The 26,773-nt window shown below is 35.2% G+C and overlaps 1 protein-coding gene across 8 annotated transcripts in view; it reads right to left on the reverse strand.

The window, feature by feature from the left end:
- FBXO4 (F-box protein 4) overlaps positions 1–26,773 on the reverse strand; it is a 206,908-nt gene that overhangs the window by 64,303 nt on the left and 115,832 nt on the right. The window lies entirely within an intron of this gene.

Consider the following 26,773-nt stretch of genomic DNA (forward strand, 5'->3'; position numbering starts at 1 on the left):
GAGGAAGGAAGGAAGGAAGAAAGGAAGGAAGGAAGGAAGGAAGGAAGGAAGGAAGGAAGGAAGGAAGGAAGGAAGGAAGGAAGGAAGGAAAGAACTTACAGTCTAGTGGGGTTATAAAGATGCATAAATTGATTACTACAACAGGAGAGGTGCTCACATAATAGACCTACACATAATGGGCACCTAGACACATGTGCCACAGCCACCATGTAGTCTAAATATAAATACAGCTACTGATGACAAACTTATTAGCAGAGAAGTAGCAGAACCACTTGATCCTCTAGAGAAGTAGCAGAACCACCTGATCCTTTAGGTTCTCATCCTGTCACATGGAGTTAGTTATGTGCTTAGGCCAGTCACAGCAGAATAGAACAGACAGTGGGATTCTGCCCCTGAAATACTCTTCATATTTATTAAGAGAGGGGCCCTCTAGTTAACTACACAACAGTAGACTATACTATGAGGAGCCTACAGAGATTAGTCACTAGAGCAACCTGCTCTTCAGGTGAGTTACTCAGACTTGATGAGCCAGCAACTTGACAAGCTACAAAGAGTAAGTGTATTAACTTCAAGGGCCATTTGAACTTGCTTATTCTTGCTTTGGAACCCAGAGAAAGGCATGGGGATTCAGAGAAGGCTTTCTGGAGGAGGACACTGGAACTGAGTTTTGAAGGAGTTTGCAAGATGAGGAAAGAGAAGAGCATTCTGGTAAAGAGAAGAGCAAGTAAGAAGGAATGGCATGAAGGACAAAGCATAGTCAGCATATTTCTGGAACTGCAAATGGTCCGTTGTGGTTGGATAGCAGATAGAAGTGAGGCTACAAGGCACATGGGTGCCAAATCAGTGCATTGCACAGTTTCTAAGAAGTCAAAACAATGAGGAATTCACCTGCATATATTCTTTCTATTTAGCCTTCATTTGCTGATGTTGGGGTAAAAGAATAATTGAATTACCAATAAAACAAAGATGACAAGTTCTACCTCTTAACTTTAAAAGCTACATGTCTAGGTGTAAACCAGAAATATTCAGATGCATATGTGCAGACAGAACATTCCTACTCCTTGTCTTGATAAAAACAGTTTGCTGGGAGAAGGAGAGAGGAGAGAGACCAAGTAAACAGAAGAAACTTTTAAACCCTAAGAACCTACATAACAGTGGACTATTCTATGAAGAGCCTACAGAGATTAGTTGCTAGAGTATCCTGCTCTTCAGGTGAGTTACTCAGACTTGATGAGTCAGCAATCTGACAATCTACAAAGGGAAGGATATTAACTTGAAGGGCCATCTGAACTTGCTTCTTCTTGCTCTGGAACCCAAGGAAAGGGAACTCCAGAGACAGGAGTCTCCAGAGACAGGGAACTAAGTGGATGCAAAAAAGAACCCAGAGACCACCCCCCTATCTTTGTGTAGTGACCCCTGAATCTTTTGTTTCCATCTAGTGAGATATGCCCATCAATAGTATCTTCTCACCCGTTGATTGTCCAATAAAAGTAAAGCCCTCTTGTACTATAAGGCTATGCTTAACTCTTCAAATAGCTCACCCTGAAGACAACTCTGGGAGCTTAGAATATTGTTAAGTTCCTAGGAACTCAGGATACTCAAAGGGGTGGGGATGGTATGGAAAGAAGAATGTCTCCAATGGCCAAAACTGGTAAGGTTTATTTCCCAGATTAGATTATCTAAAGTAAGACTACTATGAGGAGGACCAACCATAATGTGAAATCATGACCAAAACCAATAAGACTTGAAATCCTTTAGTACCTGTAAAAATTAGCATTACAAATTCCTCTTTTATTTGTTAAAAACACTGAACAACGACAACAAAAATCTTTTACTTTAGAAGCCTACATAATGTATTTTTAAAAGAATTAAATTTCCTTTGTTATAATTTTTACTATTATGTAGTATAAATGTCATCAAATGAGACTCTAAATTCTAAATTATGATATTTTAACCTGTGTTTACTGCACTGACCTTGGTCATTTGGAACAATTTTTTTCCCTGCTGATTATCAGAGTATTAAAAATACTTAAAAAAAAAAAAAAGAAAGAAAGAAAAGAAAATAAACTCCAAATTTCAGAAAAAAACCCACCAAAAAGCAAAAGGAAATCATAGTCATCTTACCACCCCAAAGAACCTGGTCTCCAGGCCTGGGTTGTACACTCATCTGCATTCTGTACCTCATACTGGGAGTCAGGGAGCACTCAGCTGAGGAGCAGTGTCACCCAATCTGATGGTGACAAAATGGAATGGGTGGAAAATCGAGCAGGTCAAGAATAAAGAGTTGCTGAAGGCCTCATATGGGAGGAAGGATGGAGAGGAAATGTTTGTGAGAACTTCCTGGCCATGCTTGGCCCATATTACAATGCACTGGTAAACTCCAGGAAATTCCTGAGCTCGGACCAGATATTCACTGTAGCTTGTTATACAAGCCAGAGGCGTGGGTGTGCTGGGTTAAAAGTCTAGAGGCAATGGAGGGATGAATAGGAAGAGAGGAATTGGCACGGCTGGGAAAATGCAATGGATTTTTTTCGTACCATTGATATTAATTAAACAAGCCTACCACTTGATTTCTGCCCTCCTTAGAAATAATATCCTGTCACTGGGTGTTCCAGTATCTTTGTGAAATTTTATAAAATAAAACTCTTATTGAAACACTAAATATTATTCTGTTCATTTTTCAACCTTGTCATTTTTTTCTCTGTCAGATATGAATTGAACTAAGCTTTGTGATTATTCACCCTATCGCCACTTAAATGACTCATTTACAGTGCATAAACAGAAGTGATTCAGTAAACAAATGATCTGGTTTTTAGACAAAGGATCTGATTTGGGGCTACATTTATTTCTAGCTGGAAATTCTGAGCATCCATGGTGCCTGCCCTGCGCTCTCTTGGAGTAAGTGGGAAAGACTTGATTTGTGTTTTCCTATGAATCAGGAGGTTCTAAACTTGGTTCAAAATCATTGAAACTTAAAAATTATGCCGCAGGGTTTTATCTCCCAACGGTACCCATTAATTATTTGATCCACATTCCTTGCATCATAGCAAGATTTCAAAATTGCAAAATAGGAATTTTTCAAAGGAACACTGAAAACTAGTTGTAAACACTTGAAAAACACTTAGTTGAATTCACGACTCAAGAGCAACTTTATGTTTTTTGTATTCATATCACTTTGGTAGGAGTGGGCAAACTGTGTCACCTTGGCTACCTTCCTTCTTTTTGTGTATTACTAATTCATTTCCACTTTCATTCATCATTCATTCAACAAGGATTCTATGTGCCTTGGTACTGTGCTCTGGCCTGGAGATAAAAGGGTAAATACAAATGGTCACCATTCTACTTCTCGGAACTTTTAGTCTGGTGAAAAACAGGCATTAATAAAAATATCACAAACAACTGCATTTTAAGTATTAAATATTATAAAGGAGAGTGACAGCATACCATGAATGTGTACAATGTAGGTATCTAACCTAGTCAGATGAATCAGAAAACATTCCCTTAATGGTAGGAAGTGAGTCAAGATCTGCAAAATAGGCAGGATTTATCTAGGCAAAGACATGCAGCAAAGAGAACAGCATGGGTAAAGGCCATGTAGCCAGAGGAGTATCTTGAGTTCAAAGATCTGAAAGAAAATCTGAGCAGCTGGAGTGAGAGAGCCAGGGGAAGCATAATAGGAGATAAGGCTGAGAAGGGAAGAAAAGGCAAGATGGGAAGGGTTTCCTCTCAAAAACACCCCTCTCACTCTCTCTCATTTTCCCCTTACCCAATGCTTTCAACTGAAGGGCTCTTCATTCTCAGAACACAGAACTTTCCCTAATCCATTATACTCACTTAAAATTTCCTCCCGTCTCCATCACCCATGATTCAATTTTCAAGGTCCTGCTCAAATTCCATTTTCTCCATGAATCTTTCAGTGACACCTCAAACAGAGTTATGCTTTCTCTCTATTTCCATGAACTTTGCATTTTTGTTAGCATTTATCATATTTCAGGTTACCTCATCCATTTTTTTTTAACATTTATTTCTCCCTTTCCAAATTGTATGCATTATGTACCTACATGGCAGGAATCATATCTTGTTCATTTCCTATGAGAAATAGCATAGATGGTATGTCTAATAAATTCTTATCGAATTCTGTCAACACCAGGTTGCTAGGGAAAAAAAGGCAAAGACATTCCTTCATGAACTTTCTTTTAAAGATTTTTTTTGTTTGTTTAAAAAAAAATGACACCAGAGAACAACAAAAGAAGTATGATATAGGTAGACTGCAAATAATTTTCTAATATTTGTAAAATTAACCTCATTTTAAAGAAGAAAGGTACCACATGAAGTCCAGATAAAAACTTCCTGCTGTTTAGGGGCATGTTATTACAATATTTTAGAAAACTCCAAACAGTGTAGGTGAAGATTTCATTGTGAAAGTAGGGAATTATTCTTTTCAATGATTATCACGGCAAAGAAAGACACAGCAGCATCATTGCTAAGTAAAGCAGATGGGAGAAAAGCTGGGAGAACACAAAAAAGAGAAATTGCAAAAGTTAAGTATGGTTTTAACAACCTTTTGAAACCCTGGGATATTAAATTTTATACAGAGGCAGAGTGGTATAAGCTAAAACAAAATTGAGAGAGACAAAAATTATGAAGAATAATGCACAGTATCCACTGACAGGTTTTTATCCTGGGATCCACAGATCATTTTGAGGAGTCTGTATGCCAATTTTGCATCTGTGCGTATTTTCAGGGGTTCATTAAAGTTAAGAAGCTCTGTATGTGGCATAATTTTCTACCTATTTAATCAAATATATGGTCTATTATTTACTTTTGAATACATCAGTTTAAAAACAGTGTGATATAGTTGTGTCTATTATCTAGTTCTAATTGATATTCTAATGTAGTCATTCACAGAATATGTAGGTCAAAACTATTTTCATGATAAAACTAAATGATTATTTACCTTTTTTACTGTGTTGACACTTGCACTGATATTGCAAAAACAGTGGTTGGTTAAACTGCTGGCACCTCAGTATGACTCAAGGCAGAAGTCGCTAAGGTAACAGCAGTAATTATATTCTTCACTGCCACGCACTCACAGGAAAACAAAACCAAACCAGCTTTACTTAAGGATGATCTTGATGAAGTAGTAAAGAACAAAAATAAATTAATTTTATTAAATCTTGACCCATGAGCACACAAATTTCTAATATTTTTAAGAATAAAATGGGCAGTTCAAATAAAGCACTTCAGCAGCATACCAATATACGATGACTGTCTCAAGAAGAGTACTTATACAATTTTTGAATCTTGAGGTAAGCTACTTCCTCATGTAAAAGTTTTACTTGAAAGAATTACTGAGACAAACTATGGTAATTTAGATTATCACTTTACAGATTTTAGATTATCACTTTACAGATAACTGACAACTGACAAGTTTACAAATGAAAACTAGAACTTCGGAAAATATGTATCTGCCACCATGAGCATGACAGCTTCCCATTTTTAAAACTATTTTGATGAGATCATTGCTGATATTAACAAGTGAAGAAAATTTTTTGTGTTGTATCAAATATGTCAACATTTGAAAGATCTGTGTAACACAATGAATATTTTCCAAATGAATGATGCTCGATGTGACAGAATCATGCACACTACCGCCTGAGTCACAACTAATTGCAATGAGAATTAACACTGGACTCAAAGGCTGCTCACTCCAGACCAGTCATGAGGAAGACTAGCAGGCTATCTGAGGCATAAGGTAAGAAACCTATCCAGTGATGCTTTATTCTGAATACTGGCCAATTAATCAAATCATAATGTTTAAATGTGACAAAAGGGACAGAGAAAGAAGCATAAGTCAGAGTCTCAGACAGAAGCCAATAAGCAGAAGTCTTCAAAGATAGAAACAGGAGCAACAGATGGAAGTAGAAAGAGAAAGGAGGTAATGAGTGGGAGAATCACACATACATATATAACTGGGCATAGAATAGGAGCAGAAACTCTGAAGGGACTGACAAGAAAACTGAGTCAATGGCCTGGGGCTTCCATTAGGTTGTTATTAGGATACTCATCTTGCTGTGGCACATTAAATCACATTTTAATCCTTGTATTATATTTTAAGTTATAAGAAATCTTCACCTACGTAATAATACTCTTTTCTGCCAACTGAACTGAAGAAAAGGTAAACCCCACCTGATGATCTTGGATACCTCATTTTACCAGACAAGAAGGTCAAAAAAAATCTATCATGTTTCCTTTTATGACTCAGCTGTTACATGGCATAAAGTTAAATCTAGTTTCAAAAGTGGGAACAATTTTATTCTTTGATTCTGATAAAATATTATATTTGCATAAGGATTGCATATGGCACTTCATTTTTTTAATCTTTAATTGTTCTGCTTTAATATAAGTTTGATATTTTAAATTTCTTCTTTGAAAACAGACACAATATACACTTCAAGTAGCCATGTGGGAGAGAGGGAAATTACATATTTCATATCAGGTCATGGTGCAGAATTTTTTGACAAAGTTGATAGACATAAAATAAAACATCATTGAGTAACAGCATGTGCAAAAGACAGCAGATTTATTTATATATTTAGAAAACCACACTGCTCATTACGATGAGGCCAAGAATGGCCAAGAATGGCCAAGGAAACCATTTCCTTACATAGCAAATCAAAACGCTTGATATTGGGAAATGGAAAGGTATAGGTTCATACTGGCTGTGACTCCTATTTATGTAACTTTTTGTAAAATCAGCTATTGTAAATAGTAAAAATGCAAAAACTAAAATGTGAGACTAAATGTAAAGTAGCTGCATAAGTACATTAAATAGTGCTTGACTAGATTAGAACTTTGTCACTTAATGTAGACATTATCAACTCTAAAATTTTCTCCTTGGTAATCTGTGAACTATTAATAATATACAACCGCAACTAAGAGCATTTAATGTCTGGAAATTTCCAGATGATCTATATAGACCAATGCAGCAGTAAAATTAAACCCCCTAAATCTCAATTAATCAGAATTCTTAAGGAATAATTATATCTGTTGCTTTTAATTTTTTCTATTAACTAAGAGTTCACCAATTAGTCCATTCTGCTTCAACTCTTTGAAGCTAAAAATATCTATAATGTATCATGTTGGGCATCAATTTTCACTACAGTAAGGGGAGAATCTTTGACAGAACATAAACGTTATAACTGAAGGCGAAAGAAAAAAATTCCTAACTTACCATAGACAGTTTTGTAAAACAATCAGCACAGTGCCGTGCCCACAGTAAATAGGCTTTGTGCATTTAAAACTACTATTAGTATTAATATAACGATTGGCCCATCCATCGTAGATTGCAGAAAGACTACTAATTGATTGAAGATTTCCTTTATTTTTCAACCCAAGTTTGTTTTTTTCTATTATAAAGTTTTTCATATTCATTGCATAATTTTTTTAAAATAAAAATTAAAAAGTAACATAAATACATAAATAGCAGGGCAACCTTTAGCTGTGTTTCGGGAAATTGAGGTTTTAAAATTTCTTCTTTCCTTTAAAAAGTACAAAACATTTCCAAACATATTCATCATCTATCTGCACAACAATTTGGTGTAATAAAGGGCAGTTACTGTTCCCAGTGCATAGAAGAAAAAAACATTCAAAGGTTAACTGACTTTCCTACTTGGCAAGAACAAAACTAGAACCTCTGTCACTTGAATCTCTCACCATGTGGCTTAAGACCATTTTGCTACCAAACAATATTAATTACTAATCACTAAAACATTCATGCACATTGATTACCACATGAATTAATTTAGGTCCTTAAAATGTGATGGGGAAGCATTTCTCACCTCCATCTCCTAATGATTAAAAGCCCTGATTAGCCAAGATGTGCTCTTAATTTCAAACTAAATTTTCACTAATGATACCCTCTGACAATATCATTTAACTCTGAAACAGTAATAAAACTAAAATAAATGGATATAGTCTTGCGAACAAAACTAGAAAAACATAATATCCTACAATCAGTCAGCCCTCCCTAGAGTATCCTGCTCACAAATCAACACAGAACTGGCTTCTGGTGGTAGTCATGGAGATAGTAAGAGGGATTGAATTTAGTATATACTTTGGAAGTAGAGCTGGCTGGTTTTGCTAATGAATTAGGTGTGAGAAAAAGAGGCTAAATCCCAACGTTTGGGTCTGAGTGGCATGAGGAATGTAAAATTATTTTCAGAGACGAGGAAAACAGAAAGAGCAGGTTTGAGGGGAATAAAACAAAGAGAATTTGGTTTTGAAAATGTTAAGCTTAAAGTGCTTAATATCTATTTAGGTAGAGATATATAGGCAGTTACATATCTTAGACTGAGACTCAAGGGAGTGATCGGGGCTAGAGATAGAAATGTGGGAGTCATCTAGATGGCAGGAACTAGATGAAATCACTAGATAAAGAGTTCAGATGGAGAAGATTTATGAGAACTGAGAATTGGAAACACTGAGTCAAAGGATCCCATACAAAAGATTGTACAGTCAGGAAGAGGGTAGGAATATAGTGTAGTGTCCCACAAGTCAAGGAAAGAAAGTATTTCAAGACATGTTCTCAAAATAATGTGCAATTCTTTCAAATGCTACTAAGAATTCAAATATGATGACTGAGATTGAACCACTGGATTTTGCAACATGATGTTCATTAATGACCCTAAAAAAATAAGATCTCTATTGAAAATACAGTGTTAATTGAAATGAGTTGAGAAGAGATGTGAAGTGAGAAATTGAAGAAAGGAAAAATAACCAGTTCTAGCACCTTTGTCAAATAGTAGAGCAGAGAAACAGGACAGTAGCTGGAAGGGCATATGGGTCAGGCTTTTTGGTTTTGATTGGTTTTATTCATTTAGTCTGATTTGGTTTGTTTGCTTTGTTAAATATGGGATATAGTACAGCATGTCTGGATACTGTTGGGAATAATAGAGAGGCGAAAATTGTTGGTATAGAAGCAAGGAGGAATAACTCCAGGAGAAAAGTCCTTGAGTAGAAGAATGGCATCAAATGATGTATCAGCCATAGTTGGAGGCAAGATAATTCATCCACTGTAATAGGAAAGAAGGTAGAGTACCAGTATAGATGCAGATAGTTTTATAAATTTTGGTGGTAAAAAAATGAGGAAAGTCAATTCTGCTTACCTCTATTTTATTAATAAAATGGGAAGAAAAGGCATCAGAGTGATTTGGAAGAAAGAGAAGTTGGAAGTAAGAGAAGAGGAGGTATGAAAAGTGGTCTTGGAGAGTGGAGGGATGAACTGACTAAGGACAATTGTAGTATTGCCATATAGTGCTTGGGAACTGTAGCATGTTTCTGTTTTCTGAGCCATCTTCAACTATTCAGCCATAAGCTCAGAGGATGCAGACTGTTGGATTTAACCAAGATTGGGGTTTGCCAGTGAGTATGATGACAGGAGAGAAAAGCAGCAGAATTAAGAGTGTATGAAGAGAAGCAATTATAGTAATGATGATGGGATCTAAACTGGATAAGGATGGAATTAAGTACATATGCAGATTAATGGGAAAAAGAGTAGTAAACGCCTTAGAAATATCAGCCTGTTCAAGTATAGGAAACTCTATACTCCTTATCCCCCTGTCTCCAATGTTACTATAATTATTATAACATAAAGTTTCTTAGGAATGTTAAATATCATATAATATATAAAAACAGTCTACATTAAACTGATATTAATTTGGTGGAAACTCAGTTAAAGTTATATAGTTTATAGATAAATCTCTATAAACTTTCACTACTGTATTCCAAAATCTAAATTAGAGGAGAGTCCAGTAAAACCAGAATTGCCTGTTGCATTTGCTTAGTATCTGAATCTTTTCTGACTCACTGCTCTCGAACTCTATAACCAAATGAAACCCCAAGCACTTTTGATTCTTTTTTTCTATAATGCTTGTCTTATTTGTATTACTTCCCTTTCATGTTCACCTCAGACCCATAAATATATCATCTCTACCTAAAGACTCTCAGTTTACATTGTTTTGCAAGATTAACCTTCAGACTCCCTTACTCATGTTCTATTTATAACCTAAAAGTGTCTCAAAGACAGCTAACCTTGCTTTATTTTATGCCCCAATGCAAACTTATCACATCTATGCAATACTTACCAGTTAATCTGGAATTTCCTATGCTTTTATATTGTTTTACTTCTTTGCCTGTCCTCCCAGTTTCTTTTCCATACCCCATCCTTTGTATGCTAAACCTGCCCCTGGAATATTCAGAGGTCCCACTGTGTATTTAGCCAGCTGTGAGGGAGAGACCTGGAGAACCCCAGGCACCAAGGGACTACAACTAGCTGGCAAAGTTATTTTTTGGCAGCCTTGGTTTGGATACACTTCACAGGCTGTTTCCTGTGAATTGGGCAGAAATTGCTCTTTTGCAAATCTCCCTCCTAGTCAGCTGCTCGTTGGCTGGCCTCTGCAAATTGGAGCAGGGTCCTTCAGAAGGCGGTAGACGTTTGCTTGGGAATCATTTGCTAAAGCAGAGGATAGTTGTGATTTTGTGAATGCAGAATCCAAGACCAACCAACTTCCTTTTCTTCTTTCAAACATATGGAATATAAAGAAAAAAATAACTTTGTTGATTTAGCAAACCTTATTTGTCACCCTTTTTTCTTCTCAAAAAAAAAAAAAACACTTTTTAAAAGAAAAAAATGCCTTTGTTCATTTAAGCTATGGTGGTTTGACAGCATAGTTAAAACAGCTGGTGACCTAGCTAAATCCTTCAGAAGGCTTGGCCAGTGGGAGAAGCAAATATATAAGATAACAAAATATTGATATTTTTGTACAACATTCTGGAGCTGATTATTAGATTGATAGGATAAAAAATGTGGCCAAATGCCAGGCTATAAACTCTTCTTCTGTACTGGAGAACACATACTCTAAAGGCCTAAGGAAGTATCAGGAAACCTGCTGACTGTTCAGGCTCTAAACAAGATACATTTCTTTGCACCTTTTTTCCGTAGTAAGATAAAATGATGGCCTAGGGAAGATGAAATGCAAAGATGTTGGTAGGTGGCCTCTTGTGTATAGGAGATGCTTCAGAGAGGCTGCAGACTGGGCCCTCTGATGTATGCCACTACTTCCTCCTCACATGATCACAGCAAGAGCCCAATCAGTCAGTCAAGCTAAACCCTTCCTTGTTTCAGGGCAGAGAGAGGTCAATGTGACTCAGGAAAGAAAGTTGCCAAAGAAAATGTGAAAACAGACCCAATGGAAAGGATTGCAAGAACTGAAGGAAATCACATCAGGGCTCATGAGGTTGACAGAGTAGCCCACAGAATGTATAAAGTTCACCACTTTCTCATTGGCAGTTTAAGTGCAATTCAGAGCAAAGTGTCAGCCCAGTGAAAATGGCATGAGTTGGACCTCTAACCCTTTGCCTTCCACAAAAATAGAATGTTCTGCAAACTCTGCATTTTGTCCCCTGTTATACTTGGAATCTCTAAGAAGGAATGTCAATGAGCATATTATTAGGGAATTTTGTTGGTAGAAAAAAGTGAGAAATCCATTTGTTTATTTTTCTTATTATGCTTTTTAAAGGCTCTACTAGCATAGACTAAGCTCAACAAAATTGGTAGTGTCTGGGAGCCCAAGGCAGCTGGAATGAGTGGATGACAGCAACCAAGAGAAGAGAATTATACTAAAAAAAAAAAAGAGCTAAAGAATTCTTTATAGAACTTTCCCTTAATCTATTGGTGAATACTAAGGTGTACATATGTAAGGTGAAACTCCATGTTGCAAGGCAAAGAACTACCCAAGATCTATAAACTGAACAATTTCCAGAACTCATACATGATTGGGAGACATATGACTTCTGAACAGAGTGGGAAAACCTTACTGAATAGTTGGGACATTCAGTAGTGACCCCAGTAAGCACATTCCTTAGTAGTAGGACTAAATTAGACCTAAATTAGCCTTAAAAGGCTTAAAACTAACTTAAAAGTCCAAATTGTTTCACAAAAAGCTTTAATGTATGCCCTTAAAACATAAAAACTTTTTAAATGAAGACAATAAAATCCAGATCCTCCACAGTGTAACACATTACGATGTACACCATCCAATATAAAATTACTAGGCATGTAAAGAAGCAGGAGAAAAGTTGTACAATAGAAATAAGCTCAGAAATGACAGAGATGATGGCATCACCAGACAGACTTTAAAACAATGATTAGAAATATGCTCAAAGACTTAAAGAATGTATATGGAAAAAAGAAAATATAAAAAAGAAACCAAATGGAGTTAAAAGTATTTTAAAATTATTGTTAAATATTCAAATTTAAAATAAGAAATTAAATGGAAGATTTTAGCAGTAGATTATACCCCACTGAAGGCAATATCAATGAACTTGAAGATATAGCAGTAAAAACTCTGCAAACTGAAGCAGAGATCAAAATAGATGGAAAAAATATTAACGAATCCTCAGTGACCAATAACATAATACAAATAACATATGATTTGAATCCCAGAAAAAATGGGATAGCATAAAAGATATTTAAAACATACCTTCTGAAATATTTCCAAATGATGAAAACTGTGAACCCATAGATCCAAAAATAATCAAGAAAAGCAGAATAAACATGAAGAAAAGTCACATCAAGGTACACAACAGTCAAACGAAGAAAAGCCAGTGATAAAGAGAATCATTTTTAAAGCAGCCAAAGGAAAAAAATATATTAAATACTGGAAGAAAAGTTAAGAGTAATTGCCTTTTTTGTTGGTAGAAATGATGAAAGTCAGAAGACATTATATCATTATTGAGGTCAGTATAAACCAAATAGAAAAATAGGGAATATGAGAAAGATCACTACCTTTTTAATAATGGCTGTTAATCTTTGAATAGTTTCTATGGAGTTGTAGAACAATAAATATACACCAATGCCCAATTCACCTCACTCAATGAGGTCCTCTACTTAACATTTCTTCTTTTGCCAATGATAACAATCTCATCATGGTTCCCTAAGCTTTATATCTTGGGTTGTCCTTTCTGTTTAGGGTCTTTTACCTTTCACAGTCAATCAATTTTGATGATACTCCCTTTGTGACAGTTTTGACATTTATTCCTTACATTTAATGCCTGTAGCTACTATCCTAGCCAAGGGCTTCCAAATGATTTCTCTAAGTGTTTATGGCTAACAAATGGCCTATTGGCTTTTAGTTTCTGCGAACTGTTTTGCCCACAACAATCTTATCTTTTAAAAATATTGCCATATATAAAAATGTAGAATATACAAATTAGGAAACTTTACTATTCAACTATTTTTTCACTTGTAAAAAGCAGTTAGTTATAGTATCAACTACATTTAGATTTCAATAAAGAATAATAAAGTCATGAATTTAACCAACTTAGCACAGCACACAGTAAGTGCCCCATACATGTTAACTTTTATTATTATTATTTTATTCTAGCAGTTTTTATGTCAATTTGCCAGGTCATGGGAGCAAAGAAGCCTGGGAATTATCATGGTTCAGGTTGCAGAGGCTGACCACCTCCCCTCATTCCTTCCTTTAAGCAGAAAATTAATCAAATCATGCCAATTTTGTCTTCTCAGCTACCTGAATGTGTGATACATACATCCATGATCAATACCTCCATTTAACCCTCCTTCATCATATGCTATCTCAGCCTAGGCCCTGAATTGTATTAGTTATCTAAATTTGTACCTCAAAATGTTGCTATCTTTTCTGAATATTCAGTCTGCTCATTCCTTGCAGCAGCCTCTCTTCTCATGTTTTTATAGATCTACTCATTTATTCAACAAATGTCTACTGGATGTTACATTAGTCAATGTTCTCTGGAGAAATGGAACCAAAAGAATACATATAGATACATAGAAAGAAATTTATCATGAGGGATTGGTTCAAGTTGAATGGCCCCAAATCCAGGAGCACCAGTGCCCAAGGGCAGGAGAAGATATCATTTCCCAGCTCAAGCAAAGAGAGAGCAAAGTTGACCTTCCCTTACCTTTTCATTCTATTCTGGCCCTCACCAAATTGGATGATGCCTACATGCATTGGTGGGGGCCATCTTCTTTACTCAGTCTACTGATTCAAATGCTAATCTCTTTTTGAGACACCTTCACAAAAATATCCAGAAATAATGTTTTACCAGCTATCTAGGTTTCTCTTGGTTAGTCAAACTGATATGTCAAATTAGCACATAAAATCAACACTGTGGTATAGCAGTGAACGAGACAATATGTTACACAGCTTCCATAGGCTGACCCCTAACAGTGGCAAGAATAAGATGAACACTACAATTTTGCTTTCTGTAATAGCAACATTATTGCTGAGGATTTTAACCATCAGGTATTAAGGAAACTAAAATTAAGCAATTGTGGTTTTTTGGTGTCCTCATATATCACTAAACAACTAACATCTCTCTCTTTTTTTGGCTTACATTGTGTATCTTTCAAAAGAAGTGTTGTATTTCAATTTCAGCTAATGAATTGTCACACAATGATAAATGATATGCCACGACATTCATTATGAGGTTCAGCAAAATTAAATTTGTATATATCATATGTTTAAATATTTAAAAGTTGTAAATCAAGCAAATAAACGGCTAAATACAATATGTTTTATTCTCATTCTGGAATATCCTTCATGACAGTCTAGAAGATCGAGTTCAGATTCCTAATATTTTTATTCCTTGGAGTTCAGTGCCTAACCCAAAATCTGGGAAGAGCTGCCAGTCCATAGGCCTGTCCCGTGACTACGGGCCTGCCATTCCATTTCTCTTACCATCTCATCCTTTTTCTGCACTGTGACAGACTTAACACACAAGAATGTGGACATTTCGGCCTGCATATCCGAGGTCTATGCATGCCCCCAACTAACAGCCACCTATTGGCCACTGTTTGGACTGAAGCACATACATACCAGGGATGTAGTCTGCCCTTGGGAGACTTGTTGAAAAGGTATGTACAGGCTCCGGTGAGTTTGATGCTTTAGGGAAGAGAATCCCAGGCTTCCAGGTACTCAGAGCACAGTCTGAATTAAGGAAAGCACAGGTAGGACTATCCCCTTGATCTTGCAGATTCTTACCCCTTGGAGAGGGCAATGGTTGGAGGAGAACTGCAGCAATACCTTCTAATTCAAGGCCCAGGGTCTACGGGCAATATTTTTTTCTAATACTGTATCTTAAATTTCAAAAACTATGCTCTCCAGCATTATATCCTTAAGAATTGGTTAATCTCTTCATCAGAGATTCTGAGATAGATTTGGAAATTATTTCTCTTGGAATTAAACTCAAGGGAAAAAAAGAAGAGAGGGGAAAAAAGAGGATAAAATTCCAAGGGACCTCAAACAAAGTGGTGAAAATATTTGAATGTTCACTGATTGATAATTTCTTTGAGTTTACTATGAGTAGTATAATGAATTAATTAGTAAACTCACAGGACTATCCTGGTCACTACCAAGCTTTTACAATATCTTTCCCTTCTTTAGATTTTCCTCCTCTTTTCAAGATCTTTTGCTTCATATATTTGTGTACATCTTTAAATGTCTGAGTATTTTCCTCAAATTAAGGCTGTTTCTACTATCATTGAAAATACTGAATTTTAACAATTATATTCTGTTTAGTTGCATTACCTAATTTATGTAGAAATAGTGACATCAGTACTTAGGAGGAGAGAGTTCGACTGATCTGTAATAACAAAATTGAATTTTCATACACACCACACACACACACACACACACACACACACACACACACACACACACACACACCAGTTAAAACCAATTTATTTCAAAGAAAACATAAAAGTTTTTTTCCCCTCTCCTTTAGTTAAATAGGACTGTGCTATTCAAAGAGGAGCTGTTTCTTATTTTTAAACTATGACAATTTTGGCCTAATCATATACAAAACTTTTATTAAGTAGTCACATCAGGATAGATTGTATATCTAATATTAAAAAGTTCTGTTCTGTCCTCAAAGAGCTAATGTTATAAAAGTTAAAAGAAGAAGAGCATAAACAAACATTAACAGGCATGGCTTCAAACTCAGCAGAAACTGTATTATAGTTTCCTTTTCTGCTCTCTCCCTTACTGTGTACAAACAGATTTTTGGCATGTGAAATCATGTCCTTGTTTAAACTGACAATTTGAGAAAGTGGCTCATCCCAGCTCTACCTCTTTCAGACCTAGAGATAGTCCCATCTTGGGTGGCCTTCCCATCAGAAAAGTGTCTCAGACAGAAGACCAGAGCTTGCCCTGTAAACTATAGCACATTCCAGAGGCAGCTTTGAGATAAATCCATCTCTGACAGCTGGAATATTAGTTAATTCAGAGTGACATGGATTCATGGGAGTCATGAATTTCAGGCTCCATGGTGAAGGAAAAAAAGAGAAAACTTGTTTAATGCTTCACAAAGCATGGTATTTAACATTTTTAGCCCTGGTGGGAGAGAAGTAATGGGGAGAAAACCATCTAGATAGTATGATATGGCATGTAGCTCTCACTTTTCTCCCTATGCACAAGGAATGGAATTGCCTTCTAATATCTGTGAGAAGTTTCGGTAAAAGGAAAAATAATTCCGAGATGTAACAGTAGCCCCTCCCAGGCATAAATCAGTGATGAATTTATTTACATTGATCTCAAATATAACATGCCTAGAAATAGTGAAAACACTGTTCTCCACGTTCATGTCTCCTCAAATTGGTCCTAATTAAACCTCTAGCTGGGCTAAAAGCTGGTATGTATTTTCCAGCTCATGCCTTTAATAAAACCACGATGTATTGTTATTGACAGAATTTTAGAGGGAAACACAAACCTCATACCAGAGGGCCTGAATGTAAGATTCTAGGAGGATGAGGACTGAAAGAAAAGCTAGAGATAGAAGGAGTGTATAATCTAGAAGGGAGAATATGGTCTCTGTCCTCTGGATAACCATCAGGTAATTATATCTGTGAGGGCTTACAAGCAGAAACTCAAAAACATTCCCATTGAAAGCTTTATGACAACTGGCTCACAAGTAGTGTTGCCTTAGAGTCCAGGAAGAATGTGCAGCATAAGCCTGGGAGGAGGGTTGGTCCATACTGCGGGATAGACTACTGTCTGGTTCTGGTTGCTTTGGGTCTCCAGAAAACACAGCACCACTCTCGCACTTCTAGGCTACAAAGAATTCATGAGAGACATGGTCATAGAAATTATCGTAGGAATGAGGCACAGATACTAACTTCTTACCAAATATCCATTTGCTCTCCACATTATCCAGTCTCATTGCAATTAAGTGAGAATATATGACTACTGGTCAATGCTCTGTGAGCAGAAGTGACCTGTTTACTTTGGGGCCAAAGCATTCAAGAGCTGGTGCAAGATCTTTCAGTATTTCTTTTCCTGAGCTAATGACCCTTGAGACCACTGGGTGAGGCAGCATGGTGTTCCCGCAAAATAAACAACATGGGTATGGACATAATCCACAAACACCATGCAGACCGAATCAATAGTTTTAATGGAAGATAATTTCCTACACTTACATGACCTTTGGAATAATAGCTTCTTCGCATTTTTTAAAATGTTTTTATAACCTACATAATTAGTCCTACACAATAGTTTAATTTTTCCTGATTTTAAAATTTCTGTAAAAGAAATAAAGCTATAAATATCCTTTTGTGTCCTGTTCTTTTCATAGAATGTTGTTAGGAGATCCCCCATGTAGTTGTGTATAGCTGTAGTTAGTATTCTTTGGTATGAATATATCACAATTTTATTCATCCCACTGATGATGAATATTGGTTTCCAGTTTGTTTAAAGTATTATGAACATTTGACAAGATGTGGCAAGAACTTAAATATATACGAACTAAAACTAAAATAGAACAATTTTGGAACAATATTTTATTGCATTACTGAATCTAGACTGACAATATTTCCAAAACATTAATAAAGAAATGAACCGAAGCAATTTTAAAAATTATGTGTTTACCACCCAAGATTAGATTTCCTTCTATCACCAAAAATTTGACCCCTTTATACTCCTTTCTACTTCACTCTCCCACTTCCCCCTGGTAACCACTAATCCACTTTCCGTGTCCATGAGTCTCTGTTTCTCATGTTCGTTTGTTGCTTTCAGTTTTATATTCCGCATATGAGTGAAATTATATGGTTTTCGCCTTTTTCTGCCTGACTTATTTCATTTAGCATGATGATCTCAAGATCTATCCATGTTGTCGCAAATGGCAGTATTGTTGAATTGTACACTTGCAACTTATTTGATTTTATCAACCAATGTCACTCCAAAATTTTTAATTAAAAATTAAATAAAAATAAAAATAATTGGATGCATCCTAGAAATCATTTAGTTAAATCTTTTACTTAATAGATGAGGAAACAGAAATCCAGGGATGATTTGATTTAGTCATAATGACATAATTAAAGACAGTCAGGATAAAAGCCAGCTCTCCAACTTTGTTAACAGAGAATTCTCTTAACTTTTTATGTTGCTAAATTTCTCCACCAGCTACCCAGTATCCTGTAAGTGGTAAAGTGTCAAAAATCATCTAGAAAATTCCTGATAATCTATCCAAAGGGATCAGTCAAAAGCGAAAAACATTGGTGTTATATTTTTAAAAATAAACTTTAAATAACGTTTTGGGTATCCATTTACTACAAAAGAGGTGACATTACAAATACTTGAGGCAATCCTTTGTGGATTTTAGATGTAGAAAATTTGTTATAAAATTATAGAATGATTTTTTTGCTTTAATTTTGTTCTTTTAATTTGTTTTTCATTACATCTTTCCCAATCATTTGCTATTTAAGAAACAAAACAAATTAAACCAAAATTGTTTCCTCAATATATAAAAAGTTGACCATAAATTGGGAACCAAAATCAAGTTTTCTTTTGCTTCAAAGAATGAGAATGCAGAGGAAGAAAAGCCATTCCAGGAGAAACATTCTGGGTGGCATCTTGGAAAATAATCTCTATAAAGTTCTGTGCAATTAAAAAAAATAACTTCCTTCCTTCCAGTTTGAAATTTCAACATTTTTAGAAAGAGAAATTAAAATGTTCTGCTACTTACACTAAGTTCTGATACAAAAAATAGACATATCAATGTAAATGTCATGGCTTGGGATAAATACGATATGCATCAGATTATTTCTGCATTCTTTGCACTAGATCTTATAACTTGATACTCAGCATTGACCATGAGGTTCATCTTTTCCTTTTTAGTATGACATAGAAAGACAATGTGTATGTAAATTGTGAGTTAAGGGGAGGGATATCAAATGAAAGAAACACATGCAGAAATCTATAGGTATCAATGGGCAAGGTGCTGGCAAAGCCATTGACAATATAAGGGGCTTAGCCAGTGGATCTTTTTTCTCAAAAACATTTTCACTATGTGTCTCTAGGCAGTGTTGGAAATTTTATATTCTACTACATGTGTTTTTTCTTTATTTGGTTTTGGTTTGGCTTACTTCTAAATAAAATTTTATTTCCTTTCAATTCTTACCTTGAAGTTAGACTTTTCAAACAAAAATATACTTTACCACTTTATTTTCTAAAGCGTCTGAGATACAGAGAAGAACAGAAGTTTTATCTTTCTTAAAACATGCCTTATTTACTTGCAATGTAAATTTCTTAATTGTTTTTAGTTAATCAACCGGTATAATCATTTTTACCAAATTACATGGCTAGAATCCATTGGACATGTGTTTGTATTATATGATTTGACTTTCTGCATTAAATGGCTATTTTAGAAATGATTTGGAATTTATCTAGATGGTTGAGATATGCTTTATGTTTTCAGTTGCACTTAAAATATTGGTCCCTTTTAATAAATAGAAAAAGAAAATATCTAAACAATGAACTTGAACTCATCAACACATAATGTCAGTCTATTATCCTACAAGTCAGGTAAACTTGAAGCTCATAGAGATACGAAGAATAGAAAGAAACAAGAATGTAATTTATAATTCAATGCAAACTGCCACAGTTTAAGGGAATATATTATTTGTGAATATGAAAAAGTACAATACAATCTATTGTATGCTTTTATATTCTTCAGATGAATATCTAATGCTTAAATCCTAAAAATGCTTTAATAATGATGTACTCATAAAATAAGGCTTATGCTATATGGAACAACCAGGGATAAAAGCTGTAGCAAAAAATATGACATTGAATTTTACTAATTTTACTGTCAATAAAGGTATTTTCCATAGAGACTAAGTGATATACATAAAGCTGTATGGTACCAATCAAGTAAACTGTTAATGTGTGACATTGTTATGAAGGAAATAAAATGGAGTATGTGAATTCTATATAGTGAGGGAACAAAATCAAAAGGGGTTTCGGTGTAGAATCATCGATAGCTGCATTAATGCTCTGTTATTTGAAAAACAAAATCAACAAAAAATGGGAGAATTCAGAAGTATAAAAAAGACCTGAATAGAACCATTTCTATTGGGAAGGCTACTTCTAGTGTAAAGGCATTTCATTACATGTCTATTCTTTCAGCTAGCACTTTTGTATAAAACTGACAACATGGTAGTGCTCATGAAAAACGAAGAAAAAAGCTACTATATTTCTATGACTACAGAAGGAACAAAACAGTGGTTTAAATTTCAGTTTTTAAGAATATGTCAGATCTTCCCTGGAATATATGTAGTTTTTCACTCCGCCTCAAAACAATTAAATATGGCTTAAGTGAAATATAAATTGTCTGTCTAATTAAAATGTTAATGACTTTTAGACACATTAATAGCTATAATAAGAGCCAAAAAATGCAAGGCTTAGGAATGTCTGTAAGAGCTCTTTGACACCCAGACAAGTTGAAAATGGGTTTTAATCCTAAATCTGTAACTCACTTCCTGCAAACCCATCAGGAAGTCAAGTCATAGCTCTGAGTCTGACTGACCTAAGATGAGAAGGTCAATGGTCTGTTCTTCTGGTTTGCTGTTAGAAGAATTAACTTCCTTGGAGAATTCCATTTGGATCCTGACCCTTTCAAAAACAAATAAACCCAATCTCTATGGCTCCCACTTTCCCAAGTTAAACTTTCCCTACTCCAACCCATTTTGAAAAGTTTTGGATTTCAAAGGCATATTCTAGCACTGTCTCTTGGTTGCAGAGACCCAACAGATTCTAAGCCTAGTTAACTACTTACTTCCTATCTGCATCCTCAGGGCAACATTTTATTGCTTTTATAGAGTTGCCACCTACATGAGTAATCTAGATAAACATAAAAAATATAAATATTATGTCGATGAGATTTGCTAAGAGGATAGAACTTAACTGTTCTTACCAAAACAAAAAAAGATAAGTATGTCAGGTGATGGATATGTTAATTAACTAGATAGTGAGAATCCTTTCACAATGTATATTAAATCACCGTGATGCACACTTTAAATATCTTGCAATTTTATTTGTCAATTATACCTCAAGAAACCGAAAAATCAATCAATCAAATAAGATGGCCTACAGCTCTCTCATCTCCTGAAGATACCTTTTTGGGACCATGTGCAACTCTTTAGAGGACAATTTGAAAATCACTACTATCAAGGAACAGAAAGAATGTTTTTAAAATGTATAGGTAGTCCCTGAGTTACAAATTTAAAATGTGTTGACAGGAAAAAAATTTTGAAAAGTAAATGACTATGTAATCGATTCTAAAAAAAAAAAAAAAGACGTGAACAAAAGAAATTATAAGAGGAAAAGAGTTAATGCGTGGCATAATTTTTTTTCTTTTAACTATTTCTCCTTCCTTTATTTCTTCTCTCCACATAGAATTCTTCTTATGAGAGTAGCCTTCTTCCCATGTCTTCTGGACATTTGTGCATTGTAGCATCCCAGGTCTTGCCTTCTGGTATTTAAACCCCTCCACTCTTCTCCACTCTTAGAGCATAGATGGCCTCTAAACTAAAAGCCAAACAGGTCAGATGCTTGCTTCCCAAGGTCCCTGTGGGTGGAGTACAGTCCTGGGAGCAACTAGTTATGCATTTTCCAACTCAGAATAAGACATAAGATGCTCATGACTCAGAGAAGAAGATGTGGTGGAGAAGACTACAGTGGGAACAAGAGTTCAGAAATGTCCTGTTTCCCCATGGTCGCTATTTCTTCCACCACTTCAACAACTAATTCCTGCCTGGGGGTTAAAGAGCCTCCCTGATGACTTCCCCAGCTTTAAGGTTCATGATGCTGTCAGCAGTCTAGTGAGTATTTAATGTGCTGTGCTGAATGAAACTTCTAGAACATATCTGGGAGTTGAAGTCCTTGATCACTAGTATAATTTACCTAGTATTGTCTGTAAAGTGAAGGAAGTAATACCATTTAGCTCTTCATTTTATAGTTTTAAAGAGGGCTTTGCATAGTTCTTGGAATAGAGTTAGTCCGTAATAAATAGTAGTTCTTATTACTGTTGTTACCAGTTCTATTACTAATTCTGTGGCTATTTTTACTACTATTATATCTTGCCTCTACTAGCTTATGAACTCTCAGCCCTTGGATCCAGTTCCTTCAATTAGACAGCAGTTAGTCACCTCTAACAACAATGTTCTCATTTTTTGGTCTCTGGTTTTGTCTCTATGCAAATTCTGCCATATTTTCTTCTTCAGATATGGTTTATGTGAATGTGGATGTGAATGCATCTTCTAGAACATAAATAAATATAAGATGATGACATTAGTGGCATTTTTATTCTTTTCTTCCTAATTTTTAGATATTTGCTTTGGTATTTTTCTTACAAGAACTATATATTACTTTAATAAATAAGAAAGGCAAGAAAGATATTTTAAATTATATCTTTTTGACATATACCACTATTCCATTTTCATTTCTAATAGATTTAATTCTTTTGAATAAGATGTACCCTTCCTTTGTTATATTCCCATTTTTATTTTATTCAAACAATTCTGTAGTAATACGTGGTAATAGTTATGAGATCCTATTTACTTCTCTGTTACAGTTCATATTCTCCCTGATTATATTTGTTTCTTATGTCCTGTCCTGTAACATGTGTATTTCTCAGGATCTATCACTTCCAAACATGTTAATACTTTAACATATTCATCTTTTCATGTTTCCTCTCGTATCTTATGTTTCTTTTTTATGTTTTAGAAAATGTCTGTCATGTTAACTGATGCCCAAGTTATAATAGTGTTAAACCCTTTGCAGAAAGTTCTCTCATGGTTATACTCCAATTCTTAGTTGCCCCACTATATTTAGATTCTTCCTCCTCTGTCAGAATTCTTCCTCCCAAAGGAGATCTCCACCTCTCTTGGGGCACTCCATTCCCTATTTACATAGGTTGGTCTGGGTCTAGAAACTACTCTCAGGAAATCTGTGGATCCCATAATCCATTATATCCCAAATTCTGAGTTATTCAGCTCAGAGCAACGCCAGAAAGACTGGAGAGTTGGGGGACAAGTTACAGAATGGGATATGGCATTCTAACATCTGTGAGTTGCAAGTATGTCTCCTTATTCTTCCTGATAATCCAAATGGATCGAAAACACACATCCACAAACATCTTCCTAAGATAAACAAAGACCATGCTATAAATCCTTATTGAACTAGATAAACATTTTCCTAATTATAATTAATAGGGTTGTCCCCTGACTTGACAATATAATGTACAGGGGTAAGAGTCCATCTTCCTGTTTTCAGATTGTGTTCACGGGCCTATCAAAACATAAAAAAAACAGACAATTCCAGTGACTTTTAACTTTAATGATGGCAGCTCAGTCTAAAAGCTGTATTCAGTAAACACTAATCAGAATCCTGGGCAGGGTGAATTTCTGTAGTTTATAAACAGGAAAAAAGGCACTGTGATGATCCATTCTTCTTTTGAGTAAAAGAATGGAGCTGTTGTTCATGGAATTAAGGAAACATTACACTTTTAGTAATTAAAATCTTAAAATAAAAATAACTGTTAGATTAATTTCGTGGTTGCCCATTTTAGGGGGCGGTGTGTGGTGTACTGGGGGAGATTGTTTGAATAATCTCAGAGTGTGGAACAAATTTAGCCACAATATTTTAGCCAATATTCTTTCTAATAACTAGACATCGAGTCATATATGTATAATAGTTCAAATATAAATCAACTATATTGCTTTCACTAAAAGAGTCATAGTTATAATTTCCATAAATTCTAATGAACTTTATCTTATGGCTGGGAGCAGTATAGCATACTGGAGCACAGGTTTGGGACTAAGGTGGATGGAGTTTAGATCTTGGGTCCTCTGAATTCTCACTTTAACTTCATATAACATGCTTAAACACTGCTTCAGTTTCCTCATGTAGAAAGGGGGTAGAGTTCTGTTTTTTTAAGTGAAATTGTTGTAGTGATTAATAAGGTAATATATTTAAAATAACTGATCTAGATCCTGGCACACAGTATAATCCTGAGGATTATAATGACTCATTCTTCAATAGGAAACAACGCTTAAGTGCCTCAGAGTCCCTCGCCTTCCTGCCCAAGATTTCTCAATGCCAGAAGGGACTTCCTTATTTCCTTCTCTCCTTATATTATTAATCACCATGTGAATCAGTGGAGGTGGATAGCAATCATCAAATGTTTAAATCTTGGCAAGTCTTTTGGAATGAATATTCATTCCAGAAGGACAACACACCTCCTAAATGGACAAGCAAGAGGTGCATGGCACTGCTTTTGTCCTTTCCCATTTCTCATGATTTTATTCTTCCTCTCAGAACTGTAGGTATCTTTGACTTAACCTGCACTCTTCTTTTGTGCCATAATATGCTATGTTCAGATTCAACAAACACCAGGCCTTCATCTAAATCATGGGGCTTGGCTAAAGAGATATGGAAGTAAAAGTGATTCACTAATGGGAAACAAAAGAAAAAGCAAGGTAAATATGTGATCCCTCTCACTTTTGTGGAAAATATGGAAGTCACGTGTGGTTATGCTGTGCTTATTTATAAAGTACTGGTGTTTAATAAAAACTTGAATTAAAAATCAGGTATTTTCTCTGTTCTCCACTTTACTTTTCATATCTTATCAATGGTGAATGTTAACCAATGTCAGCCCATAGAACTGTAAGATATGTGACATGTATGATTATCATTATAGTTCTCTCCCTCAAAATTTCTGAAATAAATTTGAACAAAATGAATAAAAAATGATGGATGTACCAAAGTCCTTATAGGAAACTGCACACTCAAACAGGTTAATTGAGGATAATTTAGTAAAAGGTCTATTTACATAACTCTTAGGAGAATTAAAGGAAATCAACAAAAAATAGCGTATTTATCTGGGGAAAGGAATGAGAGAAGCAGAGAAAATCAGTGTATTTTTTATTTTTATTTTTTGACTAATTGAATATCTGTAAGAGATCATGAGTATTAAAGGCTTAGTCCTCCATAAAATAATGTAGTTAAAATAGCAATCTAATCTTAAAGGTTCATGGCCATTTCCTCTTTTGTGTTCCCATTGAACGTCATACTCAACTCTAACACTTATGACATTATCTACTTGTCCCACTACCTAGTAAGCTCTGCCAAAATAATCATCAGGCATTAATCATAAATGTGCTCACTTTACCACCCTTTCACTTCTCAGGTACGAAAGAGAATAGAAGTGTTTGGTTTTTTTTTTTTTAAAGCTTGGAAATAAATACGCTTTGTAAGTTTGACAAAGAATACAGGTAAATAAGGAAAGGAACTAATGTATCAAGACTTTGGTTAGGCAACTATGTTAAATGTTTGACAGATTACTATCGTTTCTATTGTTTGCTATGATATTTTACTCTGGAACCATTTGATGACTTCTCTGAATTCTGAGCAGTGCCATGGTAAGCTACTTCATTGCTACAGTATAGCAACATATACTCTTAATAAGATTATATCCCCATTAAAAAATAGACAGTAAAGTTGGTTTGAATCACACTCTCCATTAGATATTGGCACTGGGCATGCCCCTCGTGGACCTCAAAATCCAGCTCTGTTTCATAGCAAGTCTGGAAGGAAATATATCATTAGTTGATATGGAAGTTGAGACTCCATCCGCTTCTATTATCATTAAAACTCTATTGGGGAATTCATCTCTCTTGGTCAAAGAATTCTGCTCCCATCTACATGGCCTGACAAATTTTTTGTACACAGAGCTGCCATATTGTTCTAATAATGCATTTACATTACAGGAAACTGGCAACATTAAATATTTACAGAGGTGAAGAGATCACAGAAAGACTGCCAAAATACCATGAGTTCAGCCAAAAGCCCAAGGGATAGTACACAGTAGGTAATGCTTTCTACTCTTTCTGTCTGAGGAAGATCAGAAGTGGCTATTAGACTTTTTCAAAGTAATATTCTTAATCATGATTGCTTAGATAAGAATCTTGTTTCTGCTATAAGATACAGAAAGAAAGAAATCCTGTTGACTCCTTTAATAAAATACCATGACTGGGTGAGCTACAGTGTATTTCTATCTTCAAAGGAGCTATAAGAGTGAAGTGACTTGCCTGTATTTAGTAAAACCTATTTTAATGGTTAAGGATTTATGATCTGAGAGTTTTCAAAGGAAATGCATTCATTTTAGTGCAGTTACTTAAAATGACAAATTTTCTGTTGCTTTTCCTAATTTCATTCTCATTTGATTTATATGAGATTTTGGGAGAAATAGCTATTCCGCATCAGTTTTTCAGATAATTATAGCAAAATTTTATTTTGGTCACATTGAGAAAAATATTAAAACTGTATTTAAAAATGTTCCACGTGGATCAAGTTCATCATTTTAACCTGAATACCTCTGGGCTCTGCTTGCCTATGGG

This window comes from Pteropus vampyrus, unplaced genomic scaffold (assembly GCF_000151845.1).
Source record: "Pteropus vampyrus isolate Shadow unplaced genomic scaffold, Pvam_2.0 Scaffold172, whole genome shotgun sequence".
NCBI lineage: Eukaryota > Metazoa > Chordata > Mammalia > Chiroptera > Pteropodidae > Pteropus > Pteropus vampyrus.